Here is a 20,836-nt window from a genome sequence, read left to right as displayed (position 1 = left end):
ATATCTCAAAAAGTAATAGTTTGTCAAAAAAATTATAAATACATTAAATAACCCTTTATTTTTTGCGCATCCAACGCCATTAAAATCATGTTTTTAACTCTAATAGCAAAAAAGTTACAGTCAATTTTGTTAAGGAACACTTTAAATAGCATCTGTTCGGTCTAAATTTTCAAGATATCTCAAAAAGTAATAGTTTGTCAAAAAAATTATAAAAACATTAAATAACCCTTTATTTTTTGCGCATCCAACGCCATTAAAATCATGTTTTTAACTCTAATAGCAAAAAAGTTACAGTCAATTTTGTTAAGGAACACTTTGAATAGCATCTGTTCGGTCTAAATTTTCAAGATATCTCAAAAATTAATGGTTTGTCAAGAAAATTATTAAAACATTAAATAACCCTTTACCCTTTGTGTATCCAACGCCACTAAAATCATTTTTCTAGATTCACTAGCAAAAAAGTTACAGCAAATTTTATTAAGGAACAATCTGAATTGCATCTGTCGGGTCTAAATTTTCAAGATATCTCAAAAAGTAATAGTTTGTCAAAAAAATTATAAAAACATTAAATAACTCTTCACTCTTTGGGTATTTAGCACCGTTAAAATTATTTTTCTAACTTTAGTAGCAAAAAAGTTATAGCAAATTTTGTTAAGGAACAATCTGAATAGCATCTGTCGAGTCTAAATTTCGAAGATATATCAAAAAGTAATAGTTTGTCAAAAAAATTATAGGAACATTAAATAACTTTACTTTCTGTCTATCCAACGCCATTAAAATTATTTTTCTAACCTCAATAACAAAAAAGGTACAGCAAATTTTGTTAAGGAACAATCTGAGTTGCATTTGTCGGGTCTAAATTTTCAAGATATCTCAAAAAGTAATGGTTTGTGAAAAAAATTATTGGAATAATAAATAACCCTTTTCTTTTTGTGTATCCAACGCCACTAAAGTCATTTTTCTAGATTTACTAGCAAAAAAGTTACAGCAAATTTTATTAAGGAATAATCTGAATTGCATCTGTCGGGTCTAAATTTCGAAGATATCTCAAAAAGTAATAGTTTGTCAGAAAAATTATAAAAACAAAAAAATACCGTTTACTCTCTGTCTATCCAACGCCATGAAAGTTATTTTTCTAACCTCAATAGCAAAAAAGGTACAGCAAATTTTGTTAAGGAACAATCTGAGTTGCATCTGTCGGGTCTAAATTTTCAAGATATTTCAAAAAGTAATAGTTTGTCAAGAAAACTATTAAAACATTAAATAATCCTTTACCTTTTGTGTATTTAACGCCATTAAAATCATTTTTCTAGCTTCACAAGCAAAAAAGCTACAGCAAATGTTTTTAAGGAACAATCTCAATTGCATCTGTCGGGTCTAAATTTTCAAGATATCTCAAAAAGTAATAGTTTGTCAAAAAAAATTAATAAAATACTAAATAACCCTTTATCCTTTGTGTATCCAACGGCACTAAAATCATTTTTCTATCTTCACTAGCAAAAAAGTTACAGCAAATTTTGTTAGGTAACAATCTGAATTGCATCTGTCGTGTTTAAATCTTCAAGATATCTCAAAAAGTAATAGTTTGTCAAAAAAATTATAAAAACATTAAATAACCCTTTACTATTTGTGTATCCAACGCCATTAGAATCATTTTTGTAACTTCACTAGAAAAAAAGTTACAGCAAATTTTGTTAAGGAACAATCTGAATTGCATCTGTCGGTTTTAAATTTTCAAGATATCTCAAAAAGTAATGGTTTGTCAAAAAAATTATAAAAACATTAAATAACCCTTTACCCTTTGTGTATCCAACGCCATTAGAATCATTTTTGTAACTTCACTAGAAAAAAAGTTACAGCAAATTTTGTTAAGGAACAATCTGAATTGCATCTGTCGGTTTTAAATTTTCAAGATATCTTAAAAAGTAATGGTTTGTCAAAAAAATTATAAAAACATTAAATAACCCTTCACTCTTTGTGTATCCAACGCCACTAAAATAATTTTTCTAGATTCACTAGCAAAAAAGTTACAGCAAATTTTATTAAGGAATAATCTGAATTGCATCTGTCGGGTCTAAATTTCGAAGATATCTCAAAAAGTAATAGTTTGTCAGAAAAATTATAGAAACAATAAATAACCCTTTACTTTCTGTATATCCAACGCCATTAAAATTATTTTTCTAACCTCAATAGCAAAAAAGGTACAGCAAATTTTGTTAAGGAACAATCTGAGTTGCATCTGTCGGGTCTAAATTTTCAAGATATCTCAAAAAGTAATGGTTTGTGAAAAAAATTATTAGAATAATAAATAACCCTTTTCTTTTTGTGTATCCAACGCCACTAAAGTCATTTTTCTAGATTTACTAGCAAAACAGTTACAGCAAATTTTGTTAAGGAACAATCTGAATAGCATCTGTCGCGTCTAAATTTTCAAGATATCTCAAAAAGTAATAGTTTGTCAAGAAAACTATTAAAACGTTAAATAACCCTTTACCCTTTGTGTATCCAACGCCACTAAAATAATTTTTCTAGATTCACTAGCAAAAAAGTTACAGCAAATTTTATTAAGGAATAATCTGAATTGCATCTGTCGGGTCTAAATTTCGAAGATATCTCAAAAAGTAATAGTTTGTCAGAAAAATTATAGAAACAATAAATAATCCTTTACTTTCTGTCTATCCAACGCCATTAAAATTATTTTTCTAACCTCAATAGCAAAAAAGGTACAGCAAATTTTGTTAAGGAACAATCTGAGTTGCATCTGTCGGGTCTAAATTTACAAATATCTCAAAAATTAATGGTTTGTGAAAAAAATTATGAAAACGTTAAATAACCCTTTACTCTCTGTGTACCCAACGCCATTAAAATCATTTTTTTAACTCTAATAGGAAAAAAGTTACAACAATTTTCTTTAAGGAACAATCAAAAGTACATGCGATGGGTCATAATTTTGAAAATAACTCAAAAATTAAATTTTTCTCAAAAAATTTGTCAGAACATTAAATAAAGCTTAACTTCTTGTCTATCCAAAAATGTTTAAATGATATTTTTATCTAAATTAACAAAGACGTTACATCGGTTTTTGTCGAGCAGCAATCTCAATTGGGTCTGCCTAGTCCAAATTGGGCAAATTTTGCAAGAAATAGTAATTTCACAAAAAATTCATAAGAACAATAAATAAGCCTTTAATTTTTCTTTACCTAACACTGTTTAAACCATCTTTCTAGATAAAATAGCAAAAAAGTTACATAGGTTTATGTTGAAGAACAACCTGAATTGCATCTGTTCGGTCAAAACTTCGAAGATATCTCGAAAACCAAATTTTTTTTAACCAAATCATAAAAACACTAAATAGACCTATGACCTTTCCCTATTGAAAAGTATTAAAATCACCTTCTTAGCTATAAAAGCAAAAAAGTTACAGCAAATTTTGCTTAGCAACAATCTGAAATGCATTAATCGGGTCTATCAGCTATGTAAAGTGAAGTTTCCTCAAACACTTATCATCTTAGAAGTACAAATTTGGTACCAAAATGCTCAGAAATAAATACCTTACAACTTTCATTAATACCTCAAAAAAGTTCAGTTAAAAGTTTCTGAGTTATCAAGACTCTTACTGAGCTCTCACCTTTTCAGCCCATGGTCCTCCAAGGACAGCATCTCATTGAAGTTATGATATCTCAGAAACCAGTTATCGTAGATCTACAAATTGAGTACCAAAATGTTTAGAAAGAGGTATTCTGTAACTTTTATTTATACTTTAGAGAGATTCATTAAGAAATTTTTGAGTTATCAGGACTCTTACTGAGCCTTCACCTTTTCAGCCCATAGTCTCTCAAGGAGAGGATCTCATTGAAGTTATGATATTTCAGAAACTAGTTATCGTAAATCTACAAATTAAGTACCAAAATGCTCAGAAAGAGGTATTCTGTAACTTTTATTTATACTTTAGAGAGATTCATTAAGAAATTTTTGAGTTATCAGGACTCTTACTGAGCCTTCACCTTTTCAGCCCATAGTCTCTCAAGGAGAGGATCTCATTGAAGTTATGATATTTCAGAAACTAGTTATCGTAAATCTACAAATTAAGTACCAAAATGTTCAGAAAGAAGTATTCTATAACTTTTATTATTACTTTAGGGAGATTCATTAAGTAGTTTTTGAGTTATCAAGACTCTTACTGAGCCTTCACTTTTTCAGCCCATGGTCCTCCAAGGACAGCATCTCATTGAAGTTATGATATCTCAGAAACTGATAGTAGTAGATCGACAAATTTAGTACCAAAATGTTCAGAAAAAAGTATCCTATAACTTTTATATATGACTCAAAAAGATTTTCTCAAAAATTATGTCAAATTTCAGGAGTTTTTTATAAAATTTTATCACAAACACTTGTTTGAACTGGCGTGCTTATAAAACCTAATAATAAAAGCAATTTCCTTGATAATCTGTAGGGCAATAACACGCCACTTAAACGTGACTACACGTGCATATGATTATTTTCATCGCCATGCAACATTTAATTTTCCATATTATTTTCTTTGTTTCTCGCATAAAAGCTGCGCTTTTTCGATGGAAAATCAGTCTAAAGCTGCGCAGCTAATTAAAATAGACCCTTCCCCCACCCTTCTCCATAAAACAATTGAGGTAATTAATTTTAATTAGAAATTATCGAATGCGGCACAGGAGGTAAATTGCCAATGGAAAATTTAAATTAACCATAAGGTCGTATATAGCGAAATCAAATATTAACAGGAAAATGTTGGTATTTAAGCTTTAATAAATGAGTTGCTTGTTTTATTGATTTATTTTTTATCAATATGGCAATTTATTTGCATTTAATACAGAATTTCGGTGGCATAAATCAAAAACGAAATGTTTGTAATCGTGTTAATAGTTGGATTTGGAATTGTCGAGTGACAAAATTTGTTGTTACTTTTTTTCTATTATGGCTAAATAGATAATTTAAATGGTGTTCGATAGACAAAATTTGAGGCTACATATATTGTTTCTACAATTTTTTGGAGAAATCATTAGTTTTTAAGATATCTTCAAAATTTAGACCCGTCACTTGAACTTCTGTTTGTTGCTTAGCAAAATTTGTTGTAACTTTTTTACTGTTATAGGTATAAAAATAATTTTAATTGCATTGGGTAGATAATTCTTAAAGAATCGTTTAATATTTCTATAAATTTTTTGAGAAATCATTAGATTTTGAGATATTTGCAAAATTTTAGTCAGACAGGCGCAGTTCAGATTGTGGTTCAACAAAAAGCGATGTAACTTTTTTGCTAACCTAGGTAAAATTATGATTTCACCACTGTTGGATAGACAAATGTTGAAGCTTTATTTAGTATTTTAATACATTTTTTGAAAAATTATTAGTTTTTGAGATATCTTCAAAATTTATACCTGTGACTTGAACTTCTGATTGTTCCTTATCAAAATTTGTTGTAACTTTTTTGCTGTTGTAGATACAAAGATAATTTAAATTGCATTGGGTGGAAAAATACTCAGGAATCATTTATTGTTCTTATAATTTTTTTGAGAAATCAGTAGTTTTTAAGATATTTGCAAAATTTTAGTCAGGCAGACGCAGTTCAGATTGTGGTTCAACAAAAATCGATGTAACTTTTTTGCTAACTAAGGTAAAATTATGGTTTGACCACTGTTGGATAGACAAATGTTGAAGCTTTATTTTGTATTTTAATAAATTTTTTGAGAAATCATTAGTTCTTGAGATATCTTCAAAATTTAGACCGGTCACATGAACTTTTAATTGTTGAATCACTTAATTTCTTGTAACTTTTTTGCTATTAGAGATAGAAAGGTAAATCAAGTTGTGTTAGGTAGGAAAAAGGTAAACCTTTATTTGATGTAATAAAGATTTTTTTGAGAAATTATTAGTTTTTCCGATATTTCTGAATATTAGACCCGATAGATGCATCTAAGCAAGTTGCTTAACAAAAATTGCTATAACTTTTTTAGCAATAAACCTAGATAAATAATTTAAAATGTATTTAATAGGAGAAGATAAAGTGTTCATTTCATGTTTCTAGGATTTTTTTGAAAAACCATTAGTTTCCCAGATATCATTAAAATTCAGACCAGAAAGTTGTTGTCCTAAAATACCCTCAAACCGACTGACAATATCCCGCATAAAACACTCCTTAGGTAACCATTCCAGAGTTTATATTCAGCCATTTGCCTCGAGGTGCAACTCCAGTCATGGATGTTACGCCAGCAAATTGTCCATGACTCTCCTCCATTTCTGGAGCAAAACGTCCAGGACAAATCCATACTAGCAGCTTTACTTTAACAGGAGAGACCGAGGCTCCGTTAAGAATTAATTAATAAAAAGCTTTTGTGGTTTTAAGTGGGATTTATAAACTTGACGTTGGTGCAACGCGGTTAAATTGATATGGCAACAGTAGAACGTCACGAACGTCAAGTTTATATATCGACGAGTTAGGATCGGTTTATGTTAATGTGGTGTAAATATATTTCGCCCTAAGGAGGTCAGTGGTCGTATCATTTATCGTTCCTTATAAGTGACGTTGTCAAAAGCTTGGCGGGAAATTCAAATTTTGTGTACTGTTTACATTTTTTGCGACTTTTGGACACTTTGGACGTCAATAGAACCTATTTTATTTAACAATTTATAAAAAATAAAGTGTACTTACATATATTGTAGTGACTAGACAATACATACCTGCAATAAAGTATATAAATTTAATATTTTTGTCTATGTAAATGTATGCGTACAGAATTACATAATACAGAAAAAAGATGAAAAAGAAAAAGAGATGAAGGTAAATATGAAGATGAACTTAATGATGAACACGAAGATAAAGAAGAAGGTAATGGTAAAGATGAAGGTAATGATGAAGACGGAGATAAAGATAAGTTATATAGATGGAAAAAGGGTGTTAATAAAGGGTGTCTATTTTTTGTTTCATAAATACGCTTTAACGTTCTTCAAAATTGCGATAAAACCATCGACAATGTACTGGACAAGATTATCCATATCTCAAAAATTAACAAAAATTTTTTGGAAATTCTTGATGTGTCTTATAGGGGGCACTTGAGCGCATGCCACTGTCAAAGTTTGAAAACTCTAGCTTAGCTAGTTTCATTGGCACAATGGGTAAAACTTTCAAGTCACCTGATACGTTAATTTAATTATTTTAACTATACTACCTGGACAAAACTGTCTATATCTCAAAAATTAACAAAATTTTTTTGGAAATTCTTGATGTGTCTTATAGGAGACATTTGAGCGCACGTCACTGTCTTAGTTTGAAAACTCTAGCTCAGCTAGTTTGATTGACACAATGGGTACAACTTTTAAGACACCTGATACGTTCATTTAATTCTTTTTTAATTATTTTAACTATACCGCCTAGACAAGACTGTCTATATCTCAAAAATTAACAAAATTTTTTTGGAAATTTTTGATGTGTCTTATAGGGGGCACTTGAGCGCACGCCACTGTCCAAGTTTAAAAACTTTAGCTCAACTAGTTTCATTGATACAATGGGTAAAACTTCCAAGACACCTGACGCGTTAATTTAATTTTTTTCAATTATTTTAACTATACCGCCTGGACAAAATTGTCTATATCTCAAAAATTAACAAAATTTTTTTGGAAATTCTTGATGTGTCTTATAGGAGACACTTGAGTGCACGCCACTGTCTTAGATTGAAAACTCTAGCTCAGCTAGTTTAATTAGCACAATGGGAAAAACTTTGAAGACACCTTACACGTTAATGTATTTTTTTTTAAATATTTTATTTAGACCTCCAGGACATAACTGTCCATATCTGAAAAATTAACAAACATTTTTTGAAAATTCTTGATGTGTCTTATAGCGGACACTTGAGCGCACGCCACTGTCCAAGTTTAAAAACTCTAGCTCAACTAGTTTCATTGACACAATGGGTAAAACTTTCAAGACACCTGATACGTTCATTTAATTATTTTAATTATACCGCCTGGACACAACTGATCATATCTCAAAAATTAACAAAGTTTTTTTGAAAATTCTTGGTGTGTCTTATAGGGAACCCTTGAGCGCATGCCACTGTCCAAGTTTGAAAACTCTAGCTCAGCTAGTTTCATTGATACAATGGGTAAAACTTGCAAAACACCTGATACGTTAATTTAATTTTTTTAAATTATTTTAACTATACCGCCTGGACAAAACTGTCTATATCTCAAAAATTAACAAAAATTTTTTGAAAATTTTTGATGTGTCTTATAGGGGGCACTTGAGCGCACGCCACTGTCCAAGTTTGAAAACTCTAGCTCAACTAGTTTCATTGACATAGTGGGTAAAACTTTCAAGACACCTGATATGTTAATTAATTTTTTTAAATTATTTTAACTATACCGCCTAGGAAAAACTGTCTATTTCTCAAAAATTAACAAAATTTTTAAAAAAATTCTTGGTGAGTCTTATAGGGGGCACTTGAGCGCACGCCACTGTCCAAGTTTAAAAACTCTTGCTTTGCTAGTGTTATTGACACAATGGGCAAAACTTTCAAGACACCTAATACGTTAATTTAATTTTTTTTTATTATTTTAACTATACCACCTGGACAAAACTGTCTATATCTCAAAAAGCAACAAAATTTTTTTGGAAATTCTTGGTGTGTCTTATAGAGGACAGTTGAGCGCACGCCACTGTTTTAGTTTGAAAACTCTAACTCAGCTAGTTTAATTGATATAATGGGTAAAACTTCCAAGACACCTGACGCGTTAATTAAATTATTTTAATTACACTGCCTGGACAAAACTGACCATATCTCAAAAGTAAACAGAAATTTTTTGAAAATTCTTGGTGTGTCTTATAGGGGATACTTGAGGGTACGCCACTGTCTTAGTTTCAAAACTCCAGCTCAGGTTGTTTTATTGCTACAATGGAAAGAACTTTTAAGACACCCGGCGCATGAGAAACTATTTAATTTCTCCAGAATAAAATCAAAAATTACGGTAAATACCCGGAGGAAAATTTGGAAAATGATATTAAATAGCTGAAAAGCTTTCAAAATAAAAAATAATCAAAAACTAAATTCTTTGAATAAAATAAAAAAGGGAGGCAAATGCCTGGACTAAATTGAAAAATACGATCAAGTTCCTGGATAAAAATGCCACAAAGTTATGCAAATTAAAAAAAAGAGACGTGGAATATAATTTAAAAAGGCGTCTACTTCAAATCTCTGAAACACTGGAAAATACTTTAAATTTCTGTAATGAACAAAAAATCATGTGACATGTCTGAAATGAAAAAATATCACCTACAAAAATTAGTCAAAAGCCTTGAATAAAATAAAAAATTCTAAAGCGAAAAAACAAAAAAACTGTTTTAGTTCCCTGAAATAAAATAGGCCAGGACATAAATGTCCGTATCTCAAAAATTAACAAAAATTTTTTGAAAATTCTTGGTGTGTTTTGTAGGAGCCACTTGAGCGCACGCCACTGTTCAAGATTGAAAACTCTAGGTCAGGTAGTCTCATTAAAACAATGGGAAAAACTTTAAAGACACCTGACACGTTTATTTAATTTTTTTTAAATATTTTATTTATACCGCCAGGGCATAACTGTCCGTATCTCAAAAATTAACAAAATTTTTTTGAAAATTCTTAAAGTGTCCTATAGGGGACACTTGAGCGGACGTCACTGTCCAAGCTTAAAAACTCTAGCTCAGCTAGTTTCATTAATACAATCGGAAATACTTTAGAGACACCTGACATGTTAATTTAATTTTTTTTTTTTATTTATACCGCCAGGACATAACTGTCCGTATCTCAAAAATTAACAAAATTTTTTTGAAAATTCTTGATGTGTCTTATAGGGGACACTTGAGCGCACGTCACTGTCCAAGCTTAAAAAGTCTAGCTCAGCTAGTTTCATTAATACAATCGGAAAAACTTTAGAGACACCTGACATGTTAATTTAATTTTTTTTTTTTTAATTTATACCGCCAGGACATGACTGTCCGTATCTCAAAAATTAACAAAATTTTTTTGAAAATTCTTGAAGTGTCCTATAGGGGACACTTGAGCGCACGTCACTGTCCAAGCTTAAAAACTCTAGCTCAGCTAGTTTCATTAATACAATCGGAAAAACTTTAGAGACACCTGACATGTTAATTTAATTTTTTTTTTAATTTATACCGCCAGGACATAACTGTCCGTATCTCAAAAATTAACAAAATTTTTTTGAAAATTCTTGAAGTGTCCTATAGGGAACACTTGAGCGGATGTCACTGTCCAAGCTTAAAAACTCTAGCTCAGCTAGTTTCATTAATACAATCGGAAAAACTTTAGAGACACCTCACACGTTAATTTAATTTTTTTTTAATATTTCATTTAGACCGCCAGGACATAACTGTCCGTATCTCAAAAATTAACAACATTTTTTTGAAAATTCTTGATGTGTCTTATAGGGGACACTTGAGCGCACGTCACTGTCCAAGTTTAAAAACTCTAGCTCAGCTAGTTTCATTAATACAATCGGAAAAACCTTCAAGACACTTGACAAATTAATTAAATTTTTTTTCAAATATTTTATTTAGACCTCCTGGACATACTTGTCCATATCTCAAAAGTGAACAAAAATTTTTTGAAAATTCTTGGTGTGTTTTGTAGGAGACACTTGAGCGCACGCCACTGTCCAAGTTTGAAACCTCTAGGTCAGCTAGTCTCATTAATACGATGGGAAAAACTTTAAAGACACCTGACACGTTAATTTAATTTTTTTTAAAATATTTTATTTAGAAAAAAAAATGATATAAAATGCATAGAATAAAATAAAAAATTTAATTAAATACCTAGAAAATAGCTTCCAGGCATTTTATTTAATTATTCGTTTTAATCCAAGCAATTAAAGTTTTATTATATTCTACACATTTGAAGTCATTTTTAAATAATAATAATGTGAATCCATTTTTTAATTTATTTTTGAATAAATTTCATTAAACACACTTGAGGGCATTTTTCCTTTTATCCAAGATATTTAAATAAATTTCAATAAAAACATTTAAAGTTTTTTTTTTATTTAATTAAGCGTCATTTCATTTTTATTCCAAGCGGGTTTCAATATATTTCGGACATTTCAATTAATTTTTTCTATTTTAAGCATTTGAAGTAAGTATTAATTTTGTTCCAGTATTCGAATCCATTTTTAAATTAATTTCAGGCATTTAATTAAACCTAGTCCAGGCATGTGAAGCCATGTAAGATTTTAATTTAAACGTTTAGGAATTTTTGACTAAATTTTATTAAATGTATTTAAATATATTTTTTTTTTTAATATTTGATTCCATTTTTCATTTTATTTCAAAGATTTAAAATAAGCGTTCGTCTTTTTCACGTTTTTTTACGTTTTCTAGGCATTGCTTTAATATATGTGAAGCAATTTTTCTCCCTTTTGTATTTGTTTTTGCAATTTGCTGTCTTTTTTTTAGGTCTTGTTTATCACGTTTCTACGACAAATTGTTGATTAAATTTTGATATATGGATAGTTTTATCCAGGCGATCTAAATAAGATAAATAAAACAAATTAAATTAAGTGTATGGTGTGTTTCAAGTTCCTCCCATTGTATTAATGAAACTAGCTGAGCTAGAGTTTTTAAACTTGGACAGGTACGTGCGTTCAAGTGTCCCCTATAAGACACATCAAGAATTTAAAAAAAAAAATTGTTAATTTTTGAGATACGGACAGTTATGTCCTGGCGGTCTAAATAAAGTAACCAGAAACATTGGCATATATTACAGGCATTTGACGAATTTTTTCATTTTATTTATTAAAGTAGTAATTTTTTTAATTTTTTCCAGGCATTTTACGCTATTTTTATTTATTATTTCAAAAATTTGAAGTAGTTTTTTACATTTTCTAAGTTTTTGTAATAATTTAAATGATTTAAATATGGCATTATTATGTGTTACAAGTGTTGTCAATATGGTCATGTTAGTAAAGACTGCACACAGAGCAAAGTTTGTCCAAAATGTAGTGAAAATCATGACAGTAAAGAATGTAATAGTACTCTTGTTAAATGTTCAAATTGTATGTTGTCGAATAAAAAATATGGCTTGTCTCTTAATATTAATCATGTGGTTTGGGATAGAACTAATTGTGAAACTCTTAAAAGAATCGAAAATATTCAAAAGGGTAAATTTATTAAATAGCAATTAGATTCTGAAATCTTAGGTTCAAGTATTATATATTTTAATTGCCAGGGATACTTAAATAATAAGGATAATATTAATGTATTTGTAAGTGATTGGCAGCCTCAGCTTTTGCTTTTATCCGAAACTCATGTTTGTGCAGATATTGATTTGTGTGAGTTGAATGTCGATGGTTACCATATTGAACAGTGCTTGACAGATAATAAAAGAACTGGTGGAGTCATGGCATTAATAAGAAGTGATCTCAAATATAAATTAAAATATATACAGTGTGTTCAAAGTTATGTATGGTGTCTATCGCTAGAATTTTCAATATCAAGAGTCAAATATCTTTGTACTGTTTTATATCATCCACCTCAAACTGAAAATGCAAAGTTTGTGGATTTTTTTAATGATTATCTTGATCAGGTTAGTGCGTTTGAGGGTGTCAACATTATTGTAGGAGACTTTAATTTTGATTTACTTAAACCTTCGTTTTATGGTGAAAAAATTCTATCTTCCATATACTCAAATGGTTTTTCTCAAATTGTTGACTCCCCTACTCGAATCACAGATAGAAGTCAGACATTAATTGATTATATTGTGACCAATAATGCGAATTTGTCATTTAAGGTTCATTTAACACCCAAGATAAGTGATCATTGTATTCTGGCTGTACATCCTGCTCTGAAAATAAATGAAAACCGTGATGTGATTATTAATCGTAGGTGTATGAAGAGCTACAATGTAAACCAACTCCATGATTATCTTTATGATACTGAATGGACAAATAATAGTGCGGATGTGAATATTTTGGCAAGTATTTTTGTTGATAGTATCACAAATATATTAAATTCTATGTGCCCAAATAAAACCATTGTTCTAAAACAGAAATATTTGCAAAAAGATTGGATTACGTTTGATATCCGTGAGAGAATGAATGTAAGAGATAAGTTATATGTTAGGGCTGTTGTAGAAAAAGATGATGGAGTATGGAGGGAATACAAAAGAGTACGAAACTTAATTGTTAATCAAATTAAAAATGAAAAAGATAAATATTTTAGAGAAGTTATTGATGAAAATAAAAAAAATCCGCGTGAAATGTGGAAAAACCTCAAAAAGTTACTTCCTGGAAAAAATATTTTATTGCCAAACGAAATTAAATTTGATGACCAAATGATTTCAAATGAATTTCAAATTGCAACAAAGTTAAATAAATATTTTATAAATAGTATAATTGATATTATCAATAGTATTCCAAACCATTCTCTCTCTTATGACACCTTTGTCAATCCCCCTAATATTCAATATCCAGAGTTCTTAAATTTTAAAGAAATATCCCTAACTCAATTAAAGATAATTCTGAAAAGCATGAAGAATGTCGGAGGCGGAGAAAATGGAATTTCAAAAAAGGTTTTGTGTGACGTATGTAGTGTGGCTGGAAATCGACTTTTAAATATAGTGAATACATCACTCTCAAGCGGAGTATTTCCAGAGGCTTGGAAAGTGTCAACAATAATCCCTGTACCAAAAGTACTAAATACTATTTCCCACAATGAGTTTAGACCAATAAATACTGTGGAGGTTTATGAGAAAGTGTTAGAAATTGCTGTAAAAGAACAACTACAAGAATACTGTGATTCTAACGACATTTTCGTGATAAATCAATCAGGTTTTGGTGAGCGTCACTCATGTGAATCTGCTGTAATTAATATATGCGATACCTTCTTGAAAGAACTGGATAAGGGCAACTTTGTTCTGGCTGTGTTTCTCGATTTTAAGAGAGCATTCGAGACTGTAAATAGAGCTAATCTGTTAAAAAAAATGGAAAAGATGGGTATTAAACATAAAGTTTTAATGTGGTTTAAATCTTACTTACAAAACAGGTCACAAAAAGTCAAGTTTAAAAACAGTGTGTCAGAATTACTAATAAATGAATATGGAGTACCTCAGGGAACTGTTTTAGGTCCCCTGTTATTTCTGTTATATATTAATGATATCGTCAATGTTATAAGTGGTTGTAAAATAGAGCTTTTTGCTGACGACACTATGATTTATTTAATCGGGAGGGATCTAAATGAAATGCAAATAATTCTTAATAATGATTTATCTAATTTATTTAAATGGCTTTGCAGTAATAGTCTTTGTTTAAATACATCAAAATCGAAATTTTGTTTATTTGGGAAAAAGAGCAAATTAATGCACATCAATGTGAAAGATATTAACATTGTGGTAAATAATGAAAAGATAAAATATGAGAGTCAAATAAAATACTTGGGAGTAATATTTGATTGTAACTTAAATTTTTATGCACACGCTGATTACATAACTAGAAAATTTTCCAAAAAAATTGGTTTTATTGCAAGAGTAGGAAAACAATTATCAATGGCTACAAAACTATTACTGTATAATAGCATTGCAGCTCCGCATCTTGAATTTTGCTCAACAATTTTATACAATTTACCAAACTTTAAAATTGAACAGTTACAGCTTGTACAGAACAGGGCAATGAGAACTATTTTGAAATGCAATAGATATACCCCAATCGTAATGATGCATAACGTTCTGAATATGTTGTCTGTTAAACAAAAAATTATGTTTAGCATCTATGTTTTTTTGTATAAAGTTAAAAATAATATGTTACCACCATATATTTGTAAGAAGGTGAAGTTTTTTAGAGATGTTCATCATTATCAAACTCGAAACTGTAACAATTTCATACTAATCGATAGGTGTAACTCTAACCAGATGTTAAATTCTGTCCTACAGAGAGGCTTACAAGATTTTAATAGATTACCAACCAGCATAAGAGACTGTGATTCTGTAAATAATTTTAAAAGGCTGGTTAGGGCACATATATTGTCCTAGGATTTTTGTTACCTTTACCTAATTGTTTTTTTTTATTTTCATTTTGTTTATCTCTTATAATATGTTGTTTAGGATCACTATTTTAGTTTAACACTTATTTTAAGTTTAATTTAAGTATATGGCTTGAATTATTATAGTAAATATATGTGCAGATAAATATTGTAGTGAAGCGAGAACAATGATGAGGTGTTTGTGGTTGGCAGAAGAGCTGTGTTTGTTATCCATGGAACAACCGGGATTTGACATGGTCTCTCCAAAAAAACCAGGACACCCTGTATTCGATCACTTTCACCAGCCCATAGGTAATTAACCTCATGACCGAGTTTCACCTATTGGCGTAACATTTCATGGTTAATTGCGAGCACTGCAAATTTTGATTACATCAATTGTTTTGTTTAGATCCACATGTTAATAGTAACCTCAAGTGCATATGTATATTATATTTTTTACACAATAAGCGTATATGGATTAATTTATAAGGGTATATTAATAATTATTTAATTAATAATATTATTGTAAAGTTAGTAAGAGCGCTTTAGGTTTATGTATGTGGTAATTTTTAAAAAATTTCTGAACCAGTTTTGGTGGCGGGGTGCTTAGGTCGCCGACATAGCAATGTTTAGACGGACCGGAATATTGCGGTATTCCTTGGATTAACCGGGATGCTGCTGTTCCTGGTAAAACCGGGGCGTTGCAAGTGTCGGGGATCGGGATACCCAGCATTTGTCATTTATTGCTTATTTATATATGTACTCTTGCTGACTAAATATGTTGTTGAATTAGCTTTATGAACATTATTGATATATGTATCTTTATTTTTATTTTTTTTTTTTTTTTTTTTTTTTTGGGAAATTTGTTGTTTTTGTATGTAGCTATTTATGCTAAATAAAGATTATTATTATTATTATTATTATTTTTTAAAATGTTTTTCGAGGTATTTTATCCAATTGTTAAAATATTTCTAGGGATTTGCAATAATTTTTCATGTTTTTTTAAAGTCATTTGTTATATATTCTCCTGGTATTTTTCGTCATGCTTTAAAATCCTAAAGGCATTTATTTAGTATTTTATTTTATTTACTTGACATAGCTTTTTCTTTCATTATAAGGATTTCAAGAAATTTTTCTTGTTTCTCAAAGTTGGTTTTTTATTCAAGTATTTCATGGTGTTTTTCATTTTGTTCCAGGAATTTATTGTAATTTTTAATTTTATTTTAAGATTTTGAGTCTTTTTTTTTAATACCTTTAAGGCACTTAACTCAATTTTTTAAATTTCACTTCGGACATTTGACGTAGTTTTCCATTTTATTTGAGGATTTTAATGCAGTTTGCAAACTAAGACAGTGACGTGCGCTCAAGTGTCCCTTATAAGACACATCAGGAATTTTTTTAAAATATTTGTTAGTTTTTGAGATACGGACAGATATTCCCTTGCAGTCCAAATAAAATATAAAAAAAAAATTAAATTAACGTGGCAGGTGTCTTTACAGTTTTTCCCATCATATTAATGAAACTAACTGAGCTAGAGTTTTCAAACTTGGACAGTGGCGTGCGCTTAAGTGTCTCGTACAAAACACACCAAGAATTTTCAAAAAATTTGTGTTAATTTTTGAGATATGGACAATTATGTCCCGGAGGTCTAAATCACAAAAATTAACAGAAATGTTTTGAAAATTCTTGGTGTGTTTTGTAGGATACACTTAAGCTCACGCCACTGTCCAAAGTTTGAAAACTTTAGCTCAACTAGTTTCATTGACAAAATGGGAAAAAGTTGGAAGACACCTGACGCGTTAATTTAATTTTTTTAAATTATTTTAACTATACCACCTGGACAAAACTGTCTATATTTCAAAAAATAACAAAATTTTTTTGGAAATTCTTCGTGTGTCTTAAAGGGGATACTTGAGCGCACGCCACTGTCTTAGTTTAAAAACTCTAACTCAACTTGTTTCATTGACACAATGGGACAAAACTGTCTATATCCCAAAAATTAACAACAATTTTTTGAAAATTTTTACTATGTCTTATAAGGGACACTTGAGCCCACGTCACTGTCTTAGTTCGAAAACTTTAGCTCAGCTAGTTTTATTGATACAATGGGTAAAACTTCAAAGGCACCTGACGCGTTAATTTAATTTTTTTCAATTATTTTAACTATACCGCCTGGACAAAACTGTCTATATCTCAAAAATTAACAAATTTTTTTTGGAAATTCTTGATGTGTCTTATAGGGGACACTTGAGCGCACGTTACTGTCCAAGCTTAAAAACTCTAGCTCAGCTAGTTTCATTAATACAATCGGAAAAACTTTAGAGACACCTGACACGTTAATTTAATTTTTTTTAAATATTTCATTTAGACCGCCAGGACATAACTGTCCGTATCTCAAAAATTAACAAAATTTTTTTGAAAATTCTTCATGTGTCTTATAGGGGACACTTGAGCGCACGTCACTGTCTAAGTTTAAAAACTCTAGCTCAGCTAGTTTCATTATTACAATCGGAAAAACTTTAAAGACACCTGACACGTTAATTAAAATTTTTTTAAATATTTCATTTAGACCGCCAGGACATAACTGTCCGTATCTCAAAAATTAACAAATTTTTTTTGAAAATTCTTGATGTGTCCTATAGGGGATACTCGAGCGCACATCACTGTCTAAGCTTAAAAACTCTAGCTCAGCTAGTTTCATTAATACAATCGGAAAAACCTTCAAGACACCTGACAAATTAATTTAATTTTTTTACTAATATTTTATTTAGACCTCCTTGACATACTTGTCCATATCTCAAAAGTGAACAAAAATTTTTTGAAAATTCTTGGTGTGTTTTGTAGGAGACACTTGAGCACACGCCACTGTCCACGTTTGAAATCTCTAGGTCAGCTAGTCTCATTAATACGATGGGAAAAACTTTAAAGACCCCTGACACGTTAATTTAATTTTTTTTTAATATTTTATTTAGACCGCCAGGACATAACTGTCCGTATCTCAAAAATTAACAAAATTTTTTTGAAAATTCTTGATGTGTCCTATAGAGGACACTTGAGCGCACGTCACTGTCCAAGCTTAAAAACTCTAGCTCAGCTAGTTTCATTAATACAATCGGAAAAACTTTAGAGACACCTGACACGTTAATTTAATTTTTTTTAAATATTTCATTTAGACCGCCAGGACATAACTGTCCGTATCTCAAAAATTAACAAAATTTTTTTGAAAATTCTTCATTTATCTTATAGGGGACACTTGAGCGCACGTCACTGTCCAAGTTTAAAAACTCTAGCTCAGCTAGTTTCATTAATACAATGGGAGGAACTTGAAAGACACCCTACACTTAATTTAATTTATTTTGTTTATCTTATTTAGACCGCCTGGACAAAACTATCCATATCCCAAAAATTAATCAACAATTTATCGTAAAAATGTGAAAAACAAGATACAAAAAAACAAGACAGGAAATGGCAAAAAAAGAGAGAAAAATTGTTTCACATAAATTAAAGCAATTCCAGGAAAACGTAAAAAAGACGAACCCCTATTTTAAATCCTTAAAATAAAATGAAAAATGGTATCGAATATTAAAAAAAAATATATTTAAATACATTTAATAAAATTTAATCAAAAATTCCTAAACAGTTAAATTAAAATCAAAAATGGCATCACATGCCCGGACTAAATTTAATTAAATGCCTGAAATTAATTTAAAAAGGGATTCGAACAAAATTAATTATTACTTGAAATGCTTAAAATTAAAAAATTAGTTTAAATATCTGAAACATAATGAAAAACACTTGGATTAAGAAGAAATGATGTTTAATTAAATTTAAAAAAATAACTTTAAATGCTTTTATTAAAATTGATCTAAATATCTTGGATAAAAAGAAAAATGGTCTCAAATGTCTTTAATGACATTTATTTAAAATATACTTTAAGTGCCTGGAATAAATTAAAAAATGACTTCAAATACTTTGAATAAAATAAAATTAAAAATGACTTCATATGATAAGGACTTTAATTGCTTGGATCAAAAAGAATAATAAAATTAATTAATTAATTAATGAAATGTCTGGAAGCCATTTTTAAATTTATTTAAAGTATTTAATTATTTTTTAAATTTTATTCCAGGCATTTCAAGTTATTTTTATTTTATTTTTCAAACATTTGAAGGCATTTTTATCTCTATTTGAAGTATTTTTTAAAGAATTTTTAATGTAAGAAATTGCGTTAAAATACGTTCGATATTACGAAATGACTTAAGATTCAGATAATTAAAAATGTATTTAAAAAAATTAATTTAAATGCCTGGATTAAAAGTAAAATTTAGCTTAATTTCTGAAATAAATTAAAAAATGGCGCCTAATTAAATGAACAAAATAAAATAATGCCTTTAAATATTTTAAATAAGACGAAAAATTTATTTAAAATATATTTCAAGTGCCTGAATAAATTAAAAAATGGATTCAAATACTTTAAATAAAATTAAATTTAGAGTGACTTTAAATATACAGAATAAAATAAAAGCTGAATTTAATTGCTTGGATTAAAACAAATAATTTAATTAAATGCCTGGAAGCTATTTTATTAAATTTTGTATTTTATTTCAGGCATTTCAAATTATTTTTCAAACATTTCAAGATATTTTTATTTTTATTTGAAGTATTTTTAATGTAAGAAATTGCTTTAAAATACGTTTAATATTAAGAAATAACTTGAGATGTGTAGGCTATATTAAAAAATGGCCTAATGGCAAATTAAAAATGCCTTTAAAAAAATACATAAAACGCCTAGAATAAAATAAAAATTTAACTAAATTCCCGAATTAAATTAAAACATGGCTTCAAATACTTTGGAAAAAATTAATCATTACTTCAAATGTGGGGAATATATTGAAAAATGACTTTAAATACTTAGAATCAAATAAAATATCACACTTCAAGTAGCTGAAATAAGCTGAAAAATTATTATGTAGGTCCTAACTAATATTCAAAATGGCTTAAAATACCTAAAATATAATAAAAATTGCCTTCAAATATTTGGGATAAAATTTAGTGTGACTTTAGTCTAAAATATAACGAAAAATGCCTGTAACAAAATCAGAAATGAGGCTTAATGACTGGAATAAAATAAGAAATGGTGGCTAATTAAATGAATAAAATGAAATAATATCCTTAAATGTTTTAAACAAATCAAAAAAATTATTTAAATGTCTTGGATAAAATGAAAGATGGCCTTAAATGTCTTTATTAAAAATTATTTAAAATATACTTCAAGTGCCTGAAATAAATTTAAAAAATGGCTTCAAATACTTTGAATAAAATAAATGTGCCGAATATGATGAAGACTTTAATTGCTTGGATTAAAACGAATAATTTAATTAAATGCCTGGAAGCTATTCCTATCTCTATGCATTTTATGTTATTTTTTTCAAACATTCGAAGGCATTTTTATCTCTATTTGAAGTATTTTCTAAGGCACTTTTAAAGCTAAAATGAGTTCAGATCTGTAGAATACGCCACTGTCTTAGTTCGAAGACTAGCTCAGCTAGTTTTCTTGGACAAAACCGTCCATATCTCAAAAATTAACAAAAATTTTTTGAAAATTCTTTGTGTGTCTTTTAGGGGACACCTGAGCGCACGTCACTGTCCAAGTTCTAAAACTCTAGCTTAACTAATTAAATTAAAAATCATCTATCAACATGGTACTCGACTTTTTCGGCTACTTTTCACCCAATATTCCCATGGTGAAATCGCTTTTATGATAACGAATACCGTTCTCTTAAAATCAGAATTCTCTTGCCATTTAGA

General features: G+C 29.2%; 1 protein-coding gene across 4 annotated transcripts in view; it reads right to left on the bottom strand.

The window, feature by feature from the left end:
- LOC126747264 (uncharacterized) overlaps positions 1–20,836 on the bottom strand; it is a 176,300-nt gene that overhangs the window by 101,570 nt on the left and 53,894 nt on the right. The gene's annotated exons all lie outside the window — the stretch shown is intronic.

The sequence above is a fragment of the Anthonomus grandis genome, chromosome 19 (assembly GCF_022605725.1).
Source record: "Anthonomus grandis grandis chromosome 19, icAntGran1.3, whole genome shotgun sequence".
Taxonomy (NCBI): Eukaryota; Metazoa; Arthropoda; class Insecta; order Coleoptera; family Curculionidae; genus Anthonomus; species Anthonomus grandis.
Note: the sequence above shows the minus strand (reverse complement) of the source record. Positions and strands in the feature narration are given on the sequence as shown.